This window comes from Micromys minutus (assembly GCF_963924665.1).
Source record: "Micromys minutus genome assembly, chromosome: 1".
Lineage (NCBI taxonomy): Eukaryota > Metazoa > Chordata > Mammalia > Rodentia > Muridae > Micromys > Micromys minutus.
Genome location: NC_137969.1, coordinates 180,130,383 through 180,146,743, shown reverse-complemented (window position 1 = coordinate 180,146,743; position 16,361 = coordinate 180,130,383). Strand labels below are relative to the sequence as shown.

Here is a 16,361-nt window from a genome sequence, read left to right as displayed (position 1 = left end):
GAGGATCACTGAGAATTAAAAGCATCCTCCAGTTAAGTGATGAGCTCCCGGCTAGCCTGAGCTAGAATGTGACTCTTTAAAAAGTAAGTAGATAAGTCATGATAGCAGAAAGCAAACAACAATGCAAACACAAACTAAAGACTTTTGTTACTGGTTGTCCATCAGTTAGTGACACTGTATCACTAGTGCCTCCTCTTACTTAAAAACCCTTTTAGTCAGGGCAGCTCATTGCTCTGTGTTCATTTCTCTGTGATTACTAAACACTGTCTACGCTAAGCTGAGTGGTGTCTCTCTAAATCACATCTGAAAGTTGTCCAGTCAAGGACTTTCTTTAGTCTTGGTCACATATAGCAATATTTTCTAAATGCAAACTCCCCAAAGCAGCTTGTGTATGTATTCTTTCCTCTTCCTCTCTCTCCCAGTCTCTCTCCCTCTTCTTCACCCTTTTTCTCTTTTTTTCCCCTCTGATCACTGTGTTATTTTAAAGAAGGGAGTATAAAACTTGATTAATTAATTGATGATTGGCTTTCCTTTGTACAGACAGCGTGAATGTACATTTTTCTCTATTAAGATAATAGTTGCAAAATTTTAAGCCTGGGTCAATAATAGTTCTGTTCTCATTCTCACAAGTCGAGACCTCTTATATTTTGTATCTTCACTATGAGTATGTATGTCTCTGCTTTCCTGTGCAAATTACTGCTTCCAGCTCAGGTACCCACTTTGCTTAGAAATCATGGTCACGCTAAACTCCAGTGCTCTTTCCCATTGGCTAGAGGTTTTATAACTTCTCAATATGTTAAATTTCATTAGGCTGTGGTTGCTAGTTCCTTAGTTTCTTGCTTGCCATTCTGTAACTGTGTCCCTTCAATATGTCAAAATACTAAAAGGACAAAACAAAAAGATATGATTCTTGACTAAATCCAGGTCATGTTGGCTAATGAAACAGAAATAGCTGATGCCACTGCCAATTGGTTTCTGTTTCCAGTTTTGAAGGTTCCTAGACCTTCAGTAATGGAGACACTCATTCTGTGACTCCTGTTCACTACTGTCTTCCTTGAATTCATGCAGAGAAACATGTTATAAGCATTTCAATCCATCACTCTACTGACCTGGACTCTGCCCTATGAGAAATGTCTAATTAGAAAGAATTCAGCACAGATCACATTAGCAGGACTGATGTTTGCTTTTTACGTAGACCCAACATCTGTCTGTTGTATCTTCAGAGTCTGACTTTAGTAATGAGTACGGACTCCTGCTCTTCCCTTCAGATACTTATTTTTAATTTATTAATTAATTAATTTACATCCCAACCACAGTTTCTTCTCTGTCCTCTGTTCCTAGTCTTCTCCCTCCCATCCTGCCATTAATTCCTCCTTCCTTTCTCTTCAGAAAAGTGGGGGCCTTTCATGGATATGACCCAGCTTTGGCACATCAAGTTAGAGTAATACCAGGAGCATCTTCTCTTATTGAGGCTGGAAGAGGCAATGTAGTAGAGGGAAGTGGTCCCAAAGGCAGACAGCACAGTCACAGACAAGCTGCATAACTGTTACATCTGTGCAGAAGACCTAGGTCCATCCTTTGCTTGTTCTAAGGTTAACAATTTAGTCTCTTTGAGCTCGTATGGACCCAGTATCTTTTTTCTGAATGTTTTCTTGTGGTGTCTTTGACCCCTGTGGATCTTACAATCCTTCTCCCCTCTTCCACAGGATTCCACAAGCTCAGCTTAATGTTTAGTTGAGGCTCTGCATCTGTTTCTGTCAGTTGCTGGGTGAAGCCTCTCTGATCACAGTTATATTAGGGTCCTTTCCACAAGCATAGCAGAATATCATTAACAGTGTGAGGGATAGACTCCATCTATGGCATGGCTCTCAAACTTGAATAGTTTCTTTATTGACCATCTCCTTAATTTGTGTTCTATCTTTACCATTGCATATCTTATAAGCAGGACAGATTGTAGGTCAAAGGTTTTGTGGCTCATTTGTGTTCCCTCTATTGGAAGTCTTGCCTGGCTATAGAAGATGGCTAGTTCAGGCTCCATATCTCCCATTGATGGGAATCTTATCTAGGATCACCCTCATTGTTTTCTGGGAGTTTATGCTGTCCTAGGTTTTAAAAGAAGTGCATATATTTTGTTCGGGAGAGATACTACAACATAGGTAAAGACAATTATATCCCATTAAACTACAAATAAATTTAAGTTGAGGGTCCAAACTATAAATAACCCTGAATATCAGAATATGTTTGAAAGCTGACATTATTACAATGAGCAAAAGGCCTTCCCCCTGCCTTGGTTTCTTGCTGGCACTGCTACCACTTACAGAAAAAAGTATTGATCAGATCGATTATAGAAACAGTGTAAACATGTGCTTTGTTTTCTATATATTGAACGTGAAGAAGGCAACAAGAAGGTCATAATTGACAAATAATCTACCCTCTCTTGATTTACTTCATACTGTAAATGGAGGAACTAGAGAACATTGTTTGCATGTATCTTTGGAGCTAGAACAGTGATTTAATCAGTTCTCCATTATCATAATTGTGGGTAATATCAATGTAATCAGATGTAATTTCAATTCAGGTGTAACTATTTCTAATTAGAAAACCAATTTTCTGGTTTCTCACATTCTTAAACAGTCTGTGTAATTACCTAAATTGTCTGAGCTCAGGACCCAGACTGCATTCTTTCAAAACTTGGTCCCTCCATCCTCCATTCCCTGTATGGCATAGTGCCATAGTTGTTTAAACTGACTGCCTCAGTGTTGCAGATCTACCAAATGGGAAGCATGGATAGAAACATCTTTAGAACTCTCTGTGCAATATAATTAATATATTTGCATAGAACTCTTAGAATAGGGCCTACCAAAATTGAGTACTTTTTTTATAACTAATATTATATTTTTGACAAAGGATCTAAGGCTCCAGAAGGAATGTCTTCAAGGAGCTACATCTAAATATCCCTCTTCTAAAGGACATATCTGAATTGGCTAAGAATGTGTCCGTGGCTTTTGTGGAACTCACTGTGTTGCAGATGGATAGGGTATTGCATTTATGCCATAGACCATAAATAAGTATTGTCACAGACTCTTTGAAACCAAGATCTTTATTGAGATGAGCTCACTCTACTTGGTTATTCAGGCATTACCCATGTACAGAGCAATGGTCATTCTTCATCTGTTCACCAAACCTTAAGTACCTGTGAAGTTTTTCCTTCATAGTCTCATTGTTACTTGACATTAAATTCTCTCCTTGAATTCTTTATTCTGCCTGCTTTCTAATGTAAAATGCTCAAAATTCATTTGTTTTACTATTCCTCCTTTGGGTTCTTCTGTTCCCCTGGTACAAGGTTCCCCTTTCTCACTCTTTCATTCTATCTAAATAGTTGTCAAAAATAACAAAAGCTGTGTTAGGCTGTTTATAACTGGGACAGAGTAACTGATAGCAACAGTTCTCACAGGAAGTTCTTATTTGGGTTCCATGATTCAGAGGTTTGGGCTCATAGGTCTGGGCATTTTGGTTCAAAGTGTGTGACAGAGCAGGGCACTGTGTCAGGGGAAGCATGTTCCAGTAGCTCCTGACACCATGGCAGACATAAGGCAGAGAGAGAAAGACTAAGAACCAACCAAAATATTTAAAGACATGCTTCTCAAGCAAACCACTATCTTCAGCTATGTTCTGCTTCCTAAGTTCTTAACCACATTGCAAATGAATGGAAATAGCCAAGGATTTAGATGTAGCATATAAAACACAAATGCCCATGTATGTTCAAATCAGAGGAGAGAGGGAAATAGTTCAAATATAGGTTACTAAAAAGAACAACCTTACAGTACAGAAAATGACAATGGACAGATGGGAAGACATCACTCATGAAAGATATCATAATAATTTTAAGATGAATATAATAATTAGAATATTTTTATGTAGATAATATATGTATAAATTTGGCAAACATTCAACCTTAATGTAATATTCACTTCAAAGAAGTAGTAATCAGTTGAGTAGTTGGTCAACAACTCTGATAATCTTTATAAGTTCCTTGGTAAAAATAGCCCAATTGCCTTCCAGGACGATCACAAAAACGTTATCTTACAATAATGCATGTGCTTGCTAATTTCAATTCTTCTTTCTCCTTATCAAATATTGACATTTGTAATCTTAGGCAGTTGGTAAATGAAAATCAAAATATGCTTTTAAAGTAATTCATATTTCTCTTGTGACTAATAAAGTGAATCCTTTTTCTTTTCGTTCTTTTTATTGAAGAACTTTATTTTTAAAAAAGAAAGATAAATGTAAAAATTTTAAGCATTTTTGCATAAAAGTATTCAAATACATTTTTGTCATTGCTTGGCTTTTTTTTTAAAGGTTTGATAGTGTGCATTAAGATCTTATTAGTTACAATGAGCATAAAGTACATGTAAAACAGGATATAACCTGGAATTAGTCAAAGATTTCTTGGTGTGGAAAGAGTAAACATAATGTTTTTTTTTTCTATTATTTTCTTTTTTTTTCTTGAACTTCACACAGTCTGTGAGTTGTTTCGGGGTGTTCAGAGCTTTCTAGGGTTAGTATTCCATTATCAGTGACTGCATATTATGTCTGTTCTTTTGTGACTGAGTTATCTCACTCAGGATGATATTCTCTGGATGCATCTATTCCCTTAAAAATTTCATAAGGTCATTGTTTCTGATAGCTGAGTCCATTGTGTAAATGTACCACAATTTTTGTATCCAATCATCTACTGAAGGACATCTGGGTTCTTTCCAGCTTCTGGCTATTTTAAATAGAGCTGCTATGAACATTGTGGTGCATGTGTCTTTGTTGTATGTTGGAGCTTCTCTTGGGTATATGCCCATAAGTGGAATAACTGAGTCTTCAGTTAGTACTATGTCCAATTTTCTGAGGAATCGTCAGACTGATTACCAGAGCGATTGTGCCAGTTTACAACCCCACCAACAGTGGAGAATTGTTCCTTTTTTTTCACATCCTCGCCAGCATCTGCTGTCATATGAATTTTTGATCTTGACCAATCTGACTGGTGTGAGGTAAAATCTCAGGGTTGTTTTGATTTGCATTTCCCTGATGGCTAAGGATGTCGAGCACTTCCTTAGATGCTTCTCAGTCATTCGATATTCCTCCATTGAGAACTTTTTGTTTAGCTCTGTACCCGATTTTTTAATAGGGTTGTTTGATTCTCTGGTGTCTAGCTTCATGAGTTCTTTGTATATCTTGGATAATAGGCCTCTATCTGATGTGGGTTTGGTAAAGATCTTCTCCCACTCTGTTGGCTACACTTTTAATTTCTTGACAGTGTACTTAGCTTTACAGAAACTTTGCAATCTCATTAAGTCCCATTTGTCAATCTTTGACCTTAGAGCACAAGCCATTGGTGTTCTGTTCAGAAAAATTTCTCCTGTGCCTATATGTTCTAAAGTTTTCCCTACTTTCTCAACTAATAGTTTCAGTGTATCTGGTTTGATGTGGAGATCTTTGATCCACTTGCACTTGAGCTTTGTACAGGGAGATAAGAAGAGGTCTATTTTCATTCTTCTGCATGCTGAGTGCCACTTGGACCAACACCATTTGTTGAATAGGCTGTCCTTTTTCCATTGAATGTTTACAGCTCCTTTGTCAAAAATCAGGTGACAATATATGTGAGGGCTCATTTCTGGATCTTCTATTCTATTCCATTGATCCACGTGCCTATTTCTGTACCAGTCCCATGCAGTTTTTAGCACAACTGTCTTATAATATAGCTTGAGGTAAGGGATAGTGATTCCCGCAGATGTTTTTTGTTGTTGAGGATAGATTTCACTATTCTAAGTCTTTTGTTATTCCAGATGAAATTACACATTGCATTTTCCAACTCAATGAAGAACTGAGTTGGAATTTTGATGGGGATTGCATTGAATCTGTAGATTGCTTTTGGTAAGATGGCCATTTTTAGAATGTTGATCCTTCTAATCCATGAGCATGAGAGATCTTTCCATTTTCTGAGATCTTCCTTGATTTCCTTCTTTAGAGGTTTGAAGTTCTTGTCATATAGGTCCCTCACTTGCTTAGTTAGAGTTACACAAAGATATTTCATATTTTTGTGACTATTGTGAAGGGTATCTTTTCCCTAACTTCTTTCTCCACATGTTTGACCTTTGAGTAGAGGAAGGCTACTGATTTGTTTGAGTTCATTTTAAATCCAGCCAGTTTACTGAACTTGTTTATCAGCTGTAGGAGTTTTCTGGTTGAATTTGTGGGGTCACTTATGTACACTATCATGAAATCTGAAAATAGTGATAGTTTTACTTCTTCCTTTCCAATTTGTATCCCTTTGATTTCCTTTTGCTTTCTAATTGCTCCGGCCAGGACTTCCAGTACTATGTTGAATAGGTAGGGGGAGAATGGGCAGCCATGTCAAGTCCCTGATATTAATGGGATTGCTTCAAGTTTCTCACCATTAAGTTTGATGTTGGCTGTTGGTTTGCTGTATATTGCTTTTATTATGTTTAGGTATGGGCCTTGGATTCCTGTTTTTTCCATGACTTTTAACATGAAGGGGTGTAGAATTTTGTCAAATGCTTTCTCAGCATCTAGTGAGATTACCATGTGGTTTTTGAGTTTGTTTATATGGTGGATTACATTGATAGATATCCGTATATTAAACCATGCCTGCATCCCAGGGATGAAGCCTACTTGATCATGGTGAATGATGGTTTTGATGGGTTCTAGGATTCGGTTTGCAGGAATTTTGTTTAGTATTTTTGCATCAATGTTCATAAGTGAGATTGGTCTGAAGTTCTCTTTTCTTGTAGGGTCTTTGTGTGGCTTAGGAATGAGGGTTATTGTAGCCTCAAAAAATGAGATATGTAGTGTTCCATTATTTTTGCAATAGTTTGGAGAGTATTGGTATTCTGTCATCAATAAATGTTTGATAAAATTCTGCACAGAACCCATCTGGACCTGCGGTTTTTTTTTTTTTTTTTTTTTTTTTTTTTTTTTTTTTTTTTTGGTTGTGAGGCTTTTGATGACTGCTTCTATATCTTTAGGTTTTATGGAATTATTTAGATGGTTTACATGGTCCTGGTTTAACTTTAGTATTTTGTATCTGTCTAGGAATTTATCCATTTCCTTCAGATTTTCCAACTTTGTTGAGTATAGGCTTTTGTATTAGGATCTGATGATTTCTTGAATTTCCTCAGTTTCAGTTGTTATTTCTCCACTTTCCCTTATGATTTTGTTAATTTGGATATTCTTTCTTTGTCCTCTAGTTAGTCTAAGGGTTTATCAATCTTGTTAATTTTATGAAAGAACCAGCTTCTGGTTTTGTTGATTCTTTGAATGGTTCTTTTTGTTTCTATTTGGTATATTTCTGCCCTAAATTTGACTATTTCTTGCTGTCTACTCTTCTTGGGTGTATCTGCTTCCTTTTGTTCTAGAACTTTCAGCTGTGCTGTCATGTTGCTGGTGTATGCTCTCTCTAGTTTCTTTTTGGAAGCACTCAGAGCTATGAATTTTCCTCTCAGTACTGCTTTCATTACATCCCATAGGTTTAGGTATGTTGTGTATTTGTTTTCATTGAGTTCTAGAAAATCCTTAATTTCTTTCTTTATTTCTTTTTTTGACCCTGTTATCATTTAATAGAGCATTATTTTGTTTCCATGTGTATATGGGATTTTTGTTGTATTTGTTGTTATTGAAGACCAGCCTTAGAATATGGTGATCTGAAAGGATGCATGGGAGAATTTCAATCTTCTTATATCTATTGAGAATGGTTTTGTGACCAAGTATGTGGTCAGTTTTCGAGAAGGTGCCATGAGGTGCTGAGAAGAAGGTGTATTCTTTTATTTTAGGATGATATGTTCTATAGATATCTGCTAATTCCAGTTGGTTCTGCTAGTTTTACAGTGTCCTTGTTCAGTTTCTGTTTCCATGATCTGTCCATTAATAAGAGTGGGGTATTTAGGTCTCCCACTATTATTGTGTAGGGCACAATGTTTTTTTGTTTTTTGTTTTTTTTTTTTTTTTTTTTTTTTTTTTTTTTTTTTTTTTTTTGAGCTTTAGTAGGGTTTCTTTTATGAATATTGGTGCTTTTGTATTTGGAGCCTATATGTTAAGGATTGAGAGTTCCTCCTGACAAATTTCCCCTGTAATGAGTAAAAAGTGTCCTTCCTTATCTTTTTTGATAACTTTTGGTTCTAAATCTACTTTATTTGATATTAGAATGGCCACTCCAGTTTGGTTCTTGGGGCCAATTTCTTGGAAGTTTTTTCCCAACTTTTACTCTGAGATAGAGTCTGTGTTTGTCTCTGAGATGAGTTTCCTGTATGCAGCAAAATGCTGGGTTTTGTTTATGTGTCTAGTCTGATAGCCTACATCTTTTTATTGGGGAATTGAGTCCATTTATATTAACAGATATCAAGAAATAGTGGTTGCTGTTTCCTGCTATTTTTGCTTTTGGATGTTGAATTGTGCCTGTATGTCTTTTTCATTTGGTTTTCTTGTTTAGAAGTTTTCTTGTTTTTATTAGGATGTAGTTCCCCTTGTTGTATTGGGTTTTACACCTATAATTCAATGTAGTGCTGGGTTTGTTGTCAGATATTGTGTAAATTTAGTTTTGTCTTGGAATGTCTTAGTCTGTCCATCTATGGTGATTGATAGTTTTGCTGGGTATAGCAGCTTGGGCTGTCACCTGTTCTCTCTTAGGGTCTACATGATGTCTGTCCAGGCTCTTCTAGCTTTCATAGTCTCTGTTGAGAAGTCGGCTGTGATTCTGATTGGTCTGCCTTCATATGTTACCTGACCTTTTTACCTTACTGCTTTTAGTATTTTTTCTTTGCTTTGGGAACTTGACGTTTTGAGTATTATGTGTTGGGAGGTATTTCTTTTCTGGTCCAACCTATTTGGAGTTCTGTAGGCTTGTTTTATGCTCATGGTCATCTCATTCTTGGGGGTAGGGAAGTTTTCTTCTACAATTTTGTTGAAGATATTTACTGTGCCACTTAGTTGATATTCTTCTCCCTCTTCTATTCCTATTATCCTTAGGTTTGGTCTTCTCATTGTGTCCTGGATCTCCTGAACATTTTGGGTTAGGAGCTTTTTTGTTTTTGCATCTTCTCTGACTGTTTATTCTATGTTTTCAATGTTGTCTTCGGCCCCTGAGATTCTCTCTTCCATCTCTTGTAGTCTGTTGGAATTGCTTGCATATGTGACTCCTGATTTCTATTTTAGGTTTTCTACCTCTACGGTTGTCTCTTAGTGTTTTCTTTATTGTGTCCACTTCTGTTTTAAATTCCTTCTTCTATTCCTTCACCTCTTTGGTTCTATTTTCCTCTAGTTCTTTGTGTTCTTTGAGTGTTTTTCTTGTTTTCTCTTTAAAAGCTTCTAATTCTTTATGCTTTTCCTCCTGTTCTTGTTTAAGGATCTCTATCATCATCTTGAGGTATGATTTCAGGTCTGAGTCTTCTTTTTCTGGAGTGTTTGCCATTTCGCTGTTTGCTGTGATGGGAGAATTGGGTTCTGGTGTTGCCAGGTCGTCTTGGTTTCCTTGGGGTACTTTCTTTCTCTTTCCTCTTGCCATCCTGTTGTCTGTGTTTATACGTGGTCTTGTTGTCAGTGATTGGTTCTTGTACCCTTGTACCTGACCTGTGTCCCTGGATCTCCTGCTCCTCGGCTACTTGGAACTCCTTCTCACCAGGCCTGTGACCCTGGATATCCGCTGTTCCTGGTGGAGGATGGTCTGAGCCGCAAATCCTTTTTCAAATATTTATTAGTCAATAGTACTAAGCCAGTGATGTCCACTTGTGATTATAATTTGAGAGAATGATTTGAAATCTTCAGAATGGTCAGTTGAATCCATGACTTTAAAAACAATTTTTAAATTCTCTAATTGAATGTGGGCCACTTTGGGAGTCTGAGAGTGTTAATGCTGGTACCTGTTGAATGCAGGAAGTGTAGGATCTCTGGAGTTGGAGTTACAGGTGTTTGTGAACCAACCCAAGTGGAGACTAGGTCCTCTACACTGGTAGTATGGGCCCGTAACCACTAAATCCTCTCTCCAGCCACATGACTTTAAATAAATGTTTCCCATTTCATCTGTACCTTTCTATTCTTTTTTTCTTGTTTTACTAGAATAATTTTTTTTTATACCAGATGTCTGACCTCGAAAACTTTTGAGGGTAAAAAATGCTTGAAATTTCTCATTTCTGCCCATTTCATCTGGCCTGGTCCTGGCTGAGGTCATAACTTTTCCTCTCAGTATGGCAGAATATCTGTTCTCCATTTATGCTGCTGGTCTTGTTGAAATGAAGGTGACTCTCTGTTCCCAGCTCATAGAGCTTTCCTGCAACTTGTTATCCTGCTCTGAAACTCCTGGACAGAAAGGACCTACTTCTCAGTCCAGTCCTGTGTCTCCCCATCCTCTACTTTGACTTTTCTTCCCCCCCCTTTTTTTCTCAAACCCAGTTTCCAATACATCGCCCTTCACTGTCGGGATTCATCTTCATGTAAGATCACCATTTCCTCTTCTTTCACAGCTTCAATAAGTCTGTGACTGGAGGATAATCTTCTCTTCATCTGGAATTACTTTCTTTCACTGGAGAATTGCCTTTCTTCATTTAAAGTTTCTTCAGCTATGATATGAAACTCACTAAAAGGCTGTGAGATAAGTTTAATGGGTCAAGTCTGATATGATTTATACAATGTACTAGGAAATAATAGAAAAGAGAAGATTATAAATAACCTTCATAAATCATGTCTGTGTGTGACCACATATGTGTCCATTTCTCTCTCTCTCTCTCTCTCTCTCTCTCTCTCTCTCTCTCTGTGTGTGTGTGTGTGTGTGTGTGTGTGTGTGTGTGTGTGTGTGTGTATGTGTGTGTGTCCTGGTTCATGGGTAAAATGTGTGCTGTTTTGCTACTTGTGATTTACAAACTTTGAAACCTGATAAGACATTGTTTAAATAGCCAATTCAAATGTCATTTTTCCCTGTGTAGCTTATTCTCTACTATCTCCATTCTCTTGAGAAAATTAGTAGCTTCCTTTTCTGCAACTGTATCTACAGCTCTATTTCTTAATTACCCTTCTGGACTGGAGACAATTATATCTATGGAAATAAATGTGAGTGATAAGATACCATGTAACATTAAAAAAGTGTTTTCAAGTGTTTCCTAAATGCCATATACACTTTCAGAGTACAACAATATGCCTTAGTCATATGGAATTCTGTACTTCATATTGAGATTCAGTGAATATATATGAGGAGTATTTGAGGATTATATTCACTAATAAACAAAGAGATCTATAAATAAGACAAACTTTTCAAAGTCAGCTTTGGTTTCTTTGTTAATTGGGAAATTTTTAAAGCAGATGAAATCTGTGTGTGTGTGTGTGTGGTGTGGTGTGTGTGTGTGTATAAAATTGTTGGATTGTGTGTCTCTGTTTGCATATATATATGTGTGTGTGGTATATGTATGAGTCCATACCATTTGCGTGTGAGTGTGTGTTGCATGTGTGTGTATTGTGTATTTATGTGTCCATACCCATGTACATATGTGTATTTGTGTGTGCATATGTATATGGCATATGTATGTGTTCATATCTATGCACATGGTGTATATATGCATTCACACCTATCAGTATGTGTGTATCTATTCCCATGTATATATTTGTATGGTATAAGTATGTGTCCAGCCCTCTGTGTGTGTGTGTGTGTGTGTGTGTGTAAGTGTATGGTATCCACAACCAAGTGCATGTGGGTGTGTGTGGAGGCCAGTGCTTGGGACTCTTCCTCTCTTCATCCCCTCTCTATTTTCTGAGACGATTCTCTCCTTGAACCTGGAGCTCAGCAGTCAGATGACACGTCATTGACCTGTGGGGATATACCTTTTTCTGCCTCCCCAGCACTACGGTTATAGATGTATGTCACCATACAGAGGTTTTACATGGGTCCCCCGTGCTTAACTAGCAAGGCATTCACTCAGCCAGCTGCCCAGAACTTACCTGTATCTTTTAATACGAGGCTAGATTGATGCTCAATAATGGCCATAAAGATGATTTGTTCACGAGGCAAATATTCATGCATGAACATTAACTCTTGAGTCATCTAACCCACCGAAGTCTCATGTCTTACAGTTGCTGGCTTCACATGTCACAATGACACAATAGTAACATCATGTATCACCATAGCATCCAGTTTTTAAAAACTAAAAATAGACATTGAAAGCCGGGCTTCTGAATAGCTGTTAAAATGGGGAATAATAACTTTTATATCTGGAATGTCTGAGTGTATTTAACAACTCTTTTCATAGGAAACCACTTGGCTGTCTTTAGGCTCACTAACATTTCTATATTCTCCAAAAAAATAGTAACTGTCAGGGCCTAGAAAGATGGCTTAGTGGTTTAAAATACCTGCTTACTGGTTTTGAGGAAGACCCAAGTTTGGTGCCTAGTCTGCACGCTGTGCACATAACAACTGCCTATAACTCCAGCTTAAAGGAACTCAGAACCTAGCTGTGGTAACACCTGAACTTGTGGGATTCCAGTAAAATCACACACACACACACACACACACACACACACACACACACACACACACACAGATAGAGAGAGAGAGAGAGAGAGAGAGAGAGAGAGAGAGAGAGAGAGAGAGAGTTAATGGTAAAGTAAATCTTTAGGAATAATAACTATCAACTACTTTACCTCAACATTATAGAAAACTCATAATTGTACATAGAAATAAGTTGGAACCTAATGGCTACCATCTCCCAGGAAACAGGAAACTACTGCTGTGCTTCTCCAGGGTAGAAGCATGAAATGCTCATTTAGGAGACCTGTGCCTTCCTAGCCTCAGAGACTCATCACTTAGAAGCTCATCATGTTTCAGAATACACATCCATCGCCTTAAGATAAATCTGAGTTTGAATCATAATCCAATCAGTTAGCTGATTAAATCAACCAAATTTTTAACCTTGGACTAGCCTCAATTTTCTTACCTATAATTGTGAGATTCATAGTTGGATAAAATATATATTTCCAAATAAAGTGTATAATTCCAAGCTGTTGTGGTGTGACAACATTGGAAAGACTATACTGAGAACAAGACTCTAATGCCAGGCACATTGTGCTATGTCAGAATGGTTGATAAGTTTATTGTTGCTAGGATTGGCCCTCCGCAAAGATGAACTTTACCCTAAAGATTAATTCTATCCCCTTGGCCTATTTAAGCTATAAATGAATTCCATGGTCTCTGCATAGCCTGCTCTCCAGAGTGAGGGACACATCTCTCTGAACTTCAGAGCTCCAAGTAGGCCTTCTTTCTTGTTCTCTTTCTGGCTATGCCTCAGGGAACAAGAAGGATTTTAGTTACTAAATGAGGTTGCCTTTTGTCTTGTTCATCTCACATTGTTATTCAATTTTATTTTAAAAACCTGATGATGCTGACTCCCTCAGAAAGGCCACATCAAAAGATAGAGTTCACCAAAAATAATACACACTTTTTCCAAAGACACAAACAGTTCCTTGAAAAGGATGTCATGCTGTAATTTATTTTGTGAATTCTGTAAACCACAGAACATTTACTTACAGCAAAGTCTGACCTTTTTTTTTCCTTCTTTTTCTGTCTACAAAGTTCTCTCTTTGAGAAGAAACATAAAGAGAAACATTTGTGTGTGTGTGTGTGTGTGTGTGTGTGTGTGTGTGTGTGTGATTTTATTGGAATCCTAAGTTTAATTTTTACTCAGGCTCTTTTGGCTTCATGTAATAATATTTTATGGAATGCAATCACTTGTTGGAAAGACCAAAGAGAGGCCCATTTGAAACTTTACAAAAAAAAAATACTTTGCACTGTTGTTAGGGTGATGGGAATTGCAATAAGTTTACTGAGCTCTACATTGCACCCCCATTGAAAGCAGAAAAATCCTAGGACTTGTTGGATGGTAGTAAAATCTCTGTAGGGATTTCTTTGGATAAAGAAAGTAATAACAAGAAATGGGCACATAATTAAGTTTCCAAAGTTCACGTGTCACAGTCATCTTATTGTCCCACTGCAAGAAAAATTTGAGGTAGACAGTTTTCCTGGTATAAGCCCATTCCAATTAACAAACAAATCAGAACCCCCAGGTTTTCTGAACAATACCCGACTATTTCACATAAGAAGTTTGGCTATCATTTCTGTTTTACTTTTTGTTCCTTACAGCAGGATTTTACAGCCACCAAGTTGCTATAGAAATGAAAATAAACAGTGATTTGGAAAGAGTCATGTCACAGGACTTGTCCTGCCCTTCTTGCCCATGTCATGTGGGCTCTGTTCTTCTCTGAACATGTTCGTGTTTCCCCCTTGCCTATATATTTGGTATATATTTAAGGGAATTAATTTTAAATTTTATTTTATTTTTATAAATATTTTTCTATAGGTTTCCTAAAGTTTTCATGCCCTTTAAGAATAAATCTGGAGGCCAGGAACATGGCTTTTTTAACTACACTGGCTCTTCTTCCACAGGACTGTGATTCAATTCCCTGCACCCAAGTGGTAACTTATATACATCAGTAACTCTGGCCATAGAGGTTGAGGGCTTTGGGCATGGACAATAAACACACATAAACATACATGCAGACAAAACACCCATGCACATATAATATATAAATCAATTTATCTTTAAAAATAAGGAATCAAAATAAAAGTATCTTAGCCCTCTCCCTCTGTGACTGAAGACTTGGGTTGTTTTGAACTATATTGTGGATAACACAGGATGGATGCTCCTTCTTTCCTGGCCTACACCTTTATAGATTTGAAGAATTGATTTAGAAATGCTTATAAATCTATTTATGTAAGACCATCTGTAAGTTACTTGGCCCACATTTAGAATCATAACAAAATACTTCTTAAGAACTACTGTTGCAAAATTATTGCCACATTTTTGGCCTATTAAAATACATGATATTTATATACTTTCGTTCAGTAATGATGGAAATAGAAGTGCACGGCACAGATAGTTTATATATACATGTGTATTAAAATGCTTTAAGTTATATATTTCTCAGCAGAAGAATGTTTATTTCAGTATTAACTCTCCTATGGCTTCTGAAGACTCCAACGTGACTCTCACGGTTGCTTATTCTTGGGTACTGATTTTTCTATGTTAGACACAAATGCTGTATTTGAAAACAGCAAAGTCTGTATACTGCTGTACTGTTGCTGGGTTTATCTGTATTAATCAGACAGAAATGACTTTATACTAAATGATCAACCTTGTAAGTTTTCTCAGCTTGCTACACTCAAGAGCAAAACTTTGCAGAGAGCTAACATCATTTGTATGCAGTAGAATGCCAAATATGTTACCATGAATGTAATGATATTCTATGCCCTAGAAATATTCAAGAACCAGAAAGACATCATTATCAGAAAGTAATTATCTCTTCCTTTTCTCAGTTGAAAGGTGTGTTGGGACCTCTGAATTACTCAGAGTTAATGGCTATATGGCACATCTCAGAGAAGTAAAACCACTTAGTCATTTCAAGTATCTATTTTCTTTTAAAAGCATTGAGTTCCAAATTAGCGCTGTTATTTTTAATATATTAAAGCAATATAAACGTACCAAATGTCATATTAAAAGCTATTATTGTGAGTGTGGACTTTCTAAACTATAATACATCAAATATATAGGAATACACACATATATTTCTATATTACTAGATAGACTATATTGTTATGCTAAATTTTCCATGGTAAATTTCATCCTCTGAGGACAGTTACGCTACCTTCATCATGGTGGGGCTTGAATATGGGATCTAAGAACAACCAGGAAGGATGAGAGAAAATCAGGATGCATGAGCCTTCAAATTAGACCAGAGAGGTTGTTGAATTTCAGGAAATTAAAAGTAGGTAAGGAAAGGGTGTGACCACGGTAGCTCTGGGCTCAAAATCACCCAAGACTTTTAGAACTGCATCTGACTTCACAGATCTGACTACTCATCTAGGTGAGTCTTGCTGCCCTTCACTGAGAGAGCAAAGACCACCACTAAGTCCACAGAACTAGAAGTAATGTAAAGAATGTAAGCTGGATGGGTTTGTAGGACTGTAGGCGTCTTAACTCAGGAACATAACACACTGAAAACAGAGAATTCGATTGTGAGGTGGCAGCCATTGTGAAACTTTAGAGAATTTGAGCCCTTCTTGAAAACTTGTTGTGACTTCTCTTTCATGTATGTTCCAAAGCCATCAGAACAATATTATTAGGGAGGTGTGCTTTCCTAGTTCAATCATTAATTGGATGAATAAAAAGAAAAAGGATGTAGGTCAGTGTACAAAAGTACAAGTGAGAATGTGTTTTGAGCAAAATCAGGAGATAGAAAGGGGATGTAGGTAGAGAAGGGTAGCA

General features: G+C 37.0%; 1 protein-coding gene across 1 annotated transcript in view; it reads left to right on the top strand.

The window, feature by feature from the left end:
• The window catches only part of HDAC9 (histone deacetylase 9), a gene marked incomplete at its 3' end in the record, with an annotated part of 448,608 nt that overhangs the window by 327,395 nt on the left and 104,852 nt on the right, over positions 1 to 16,361 (top strand). The window lies entirely within an intron of this gene.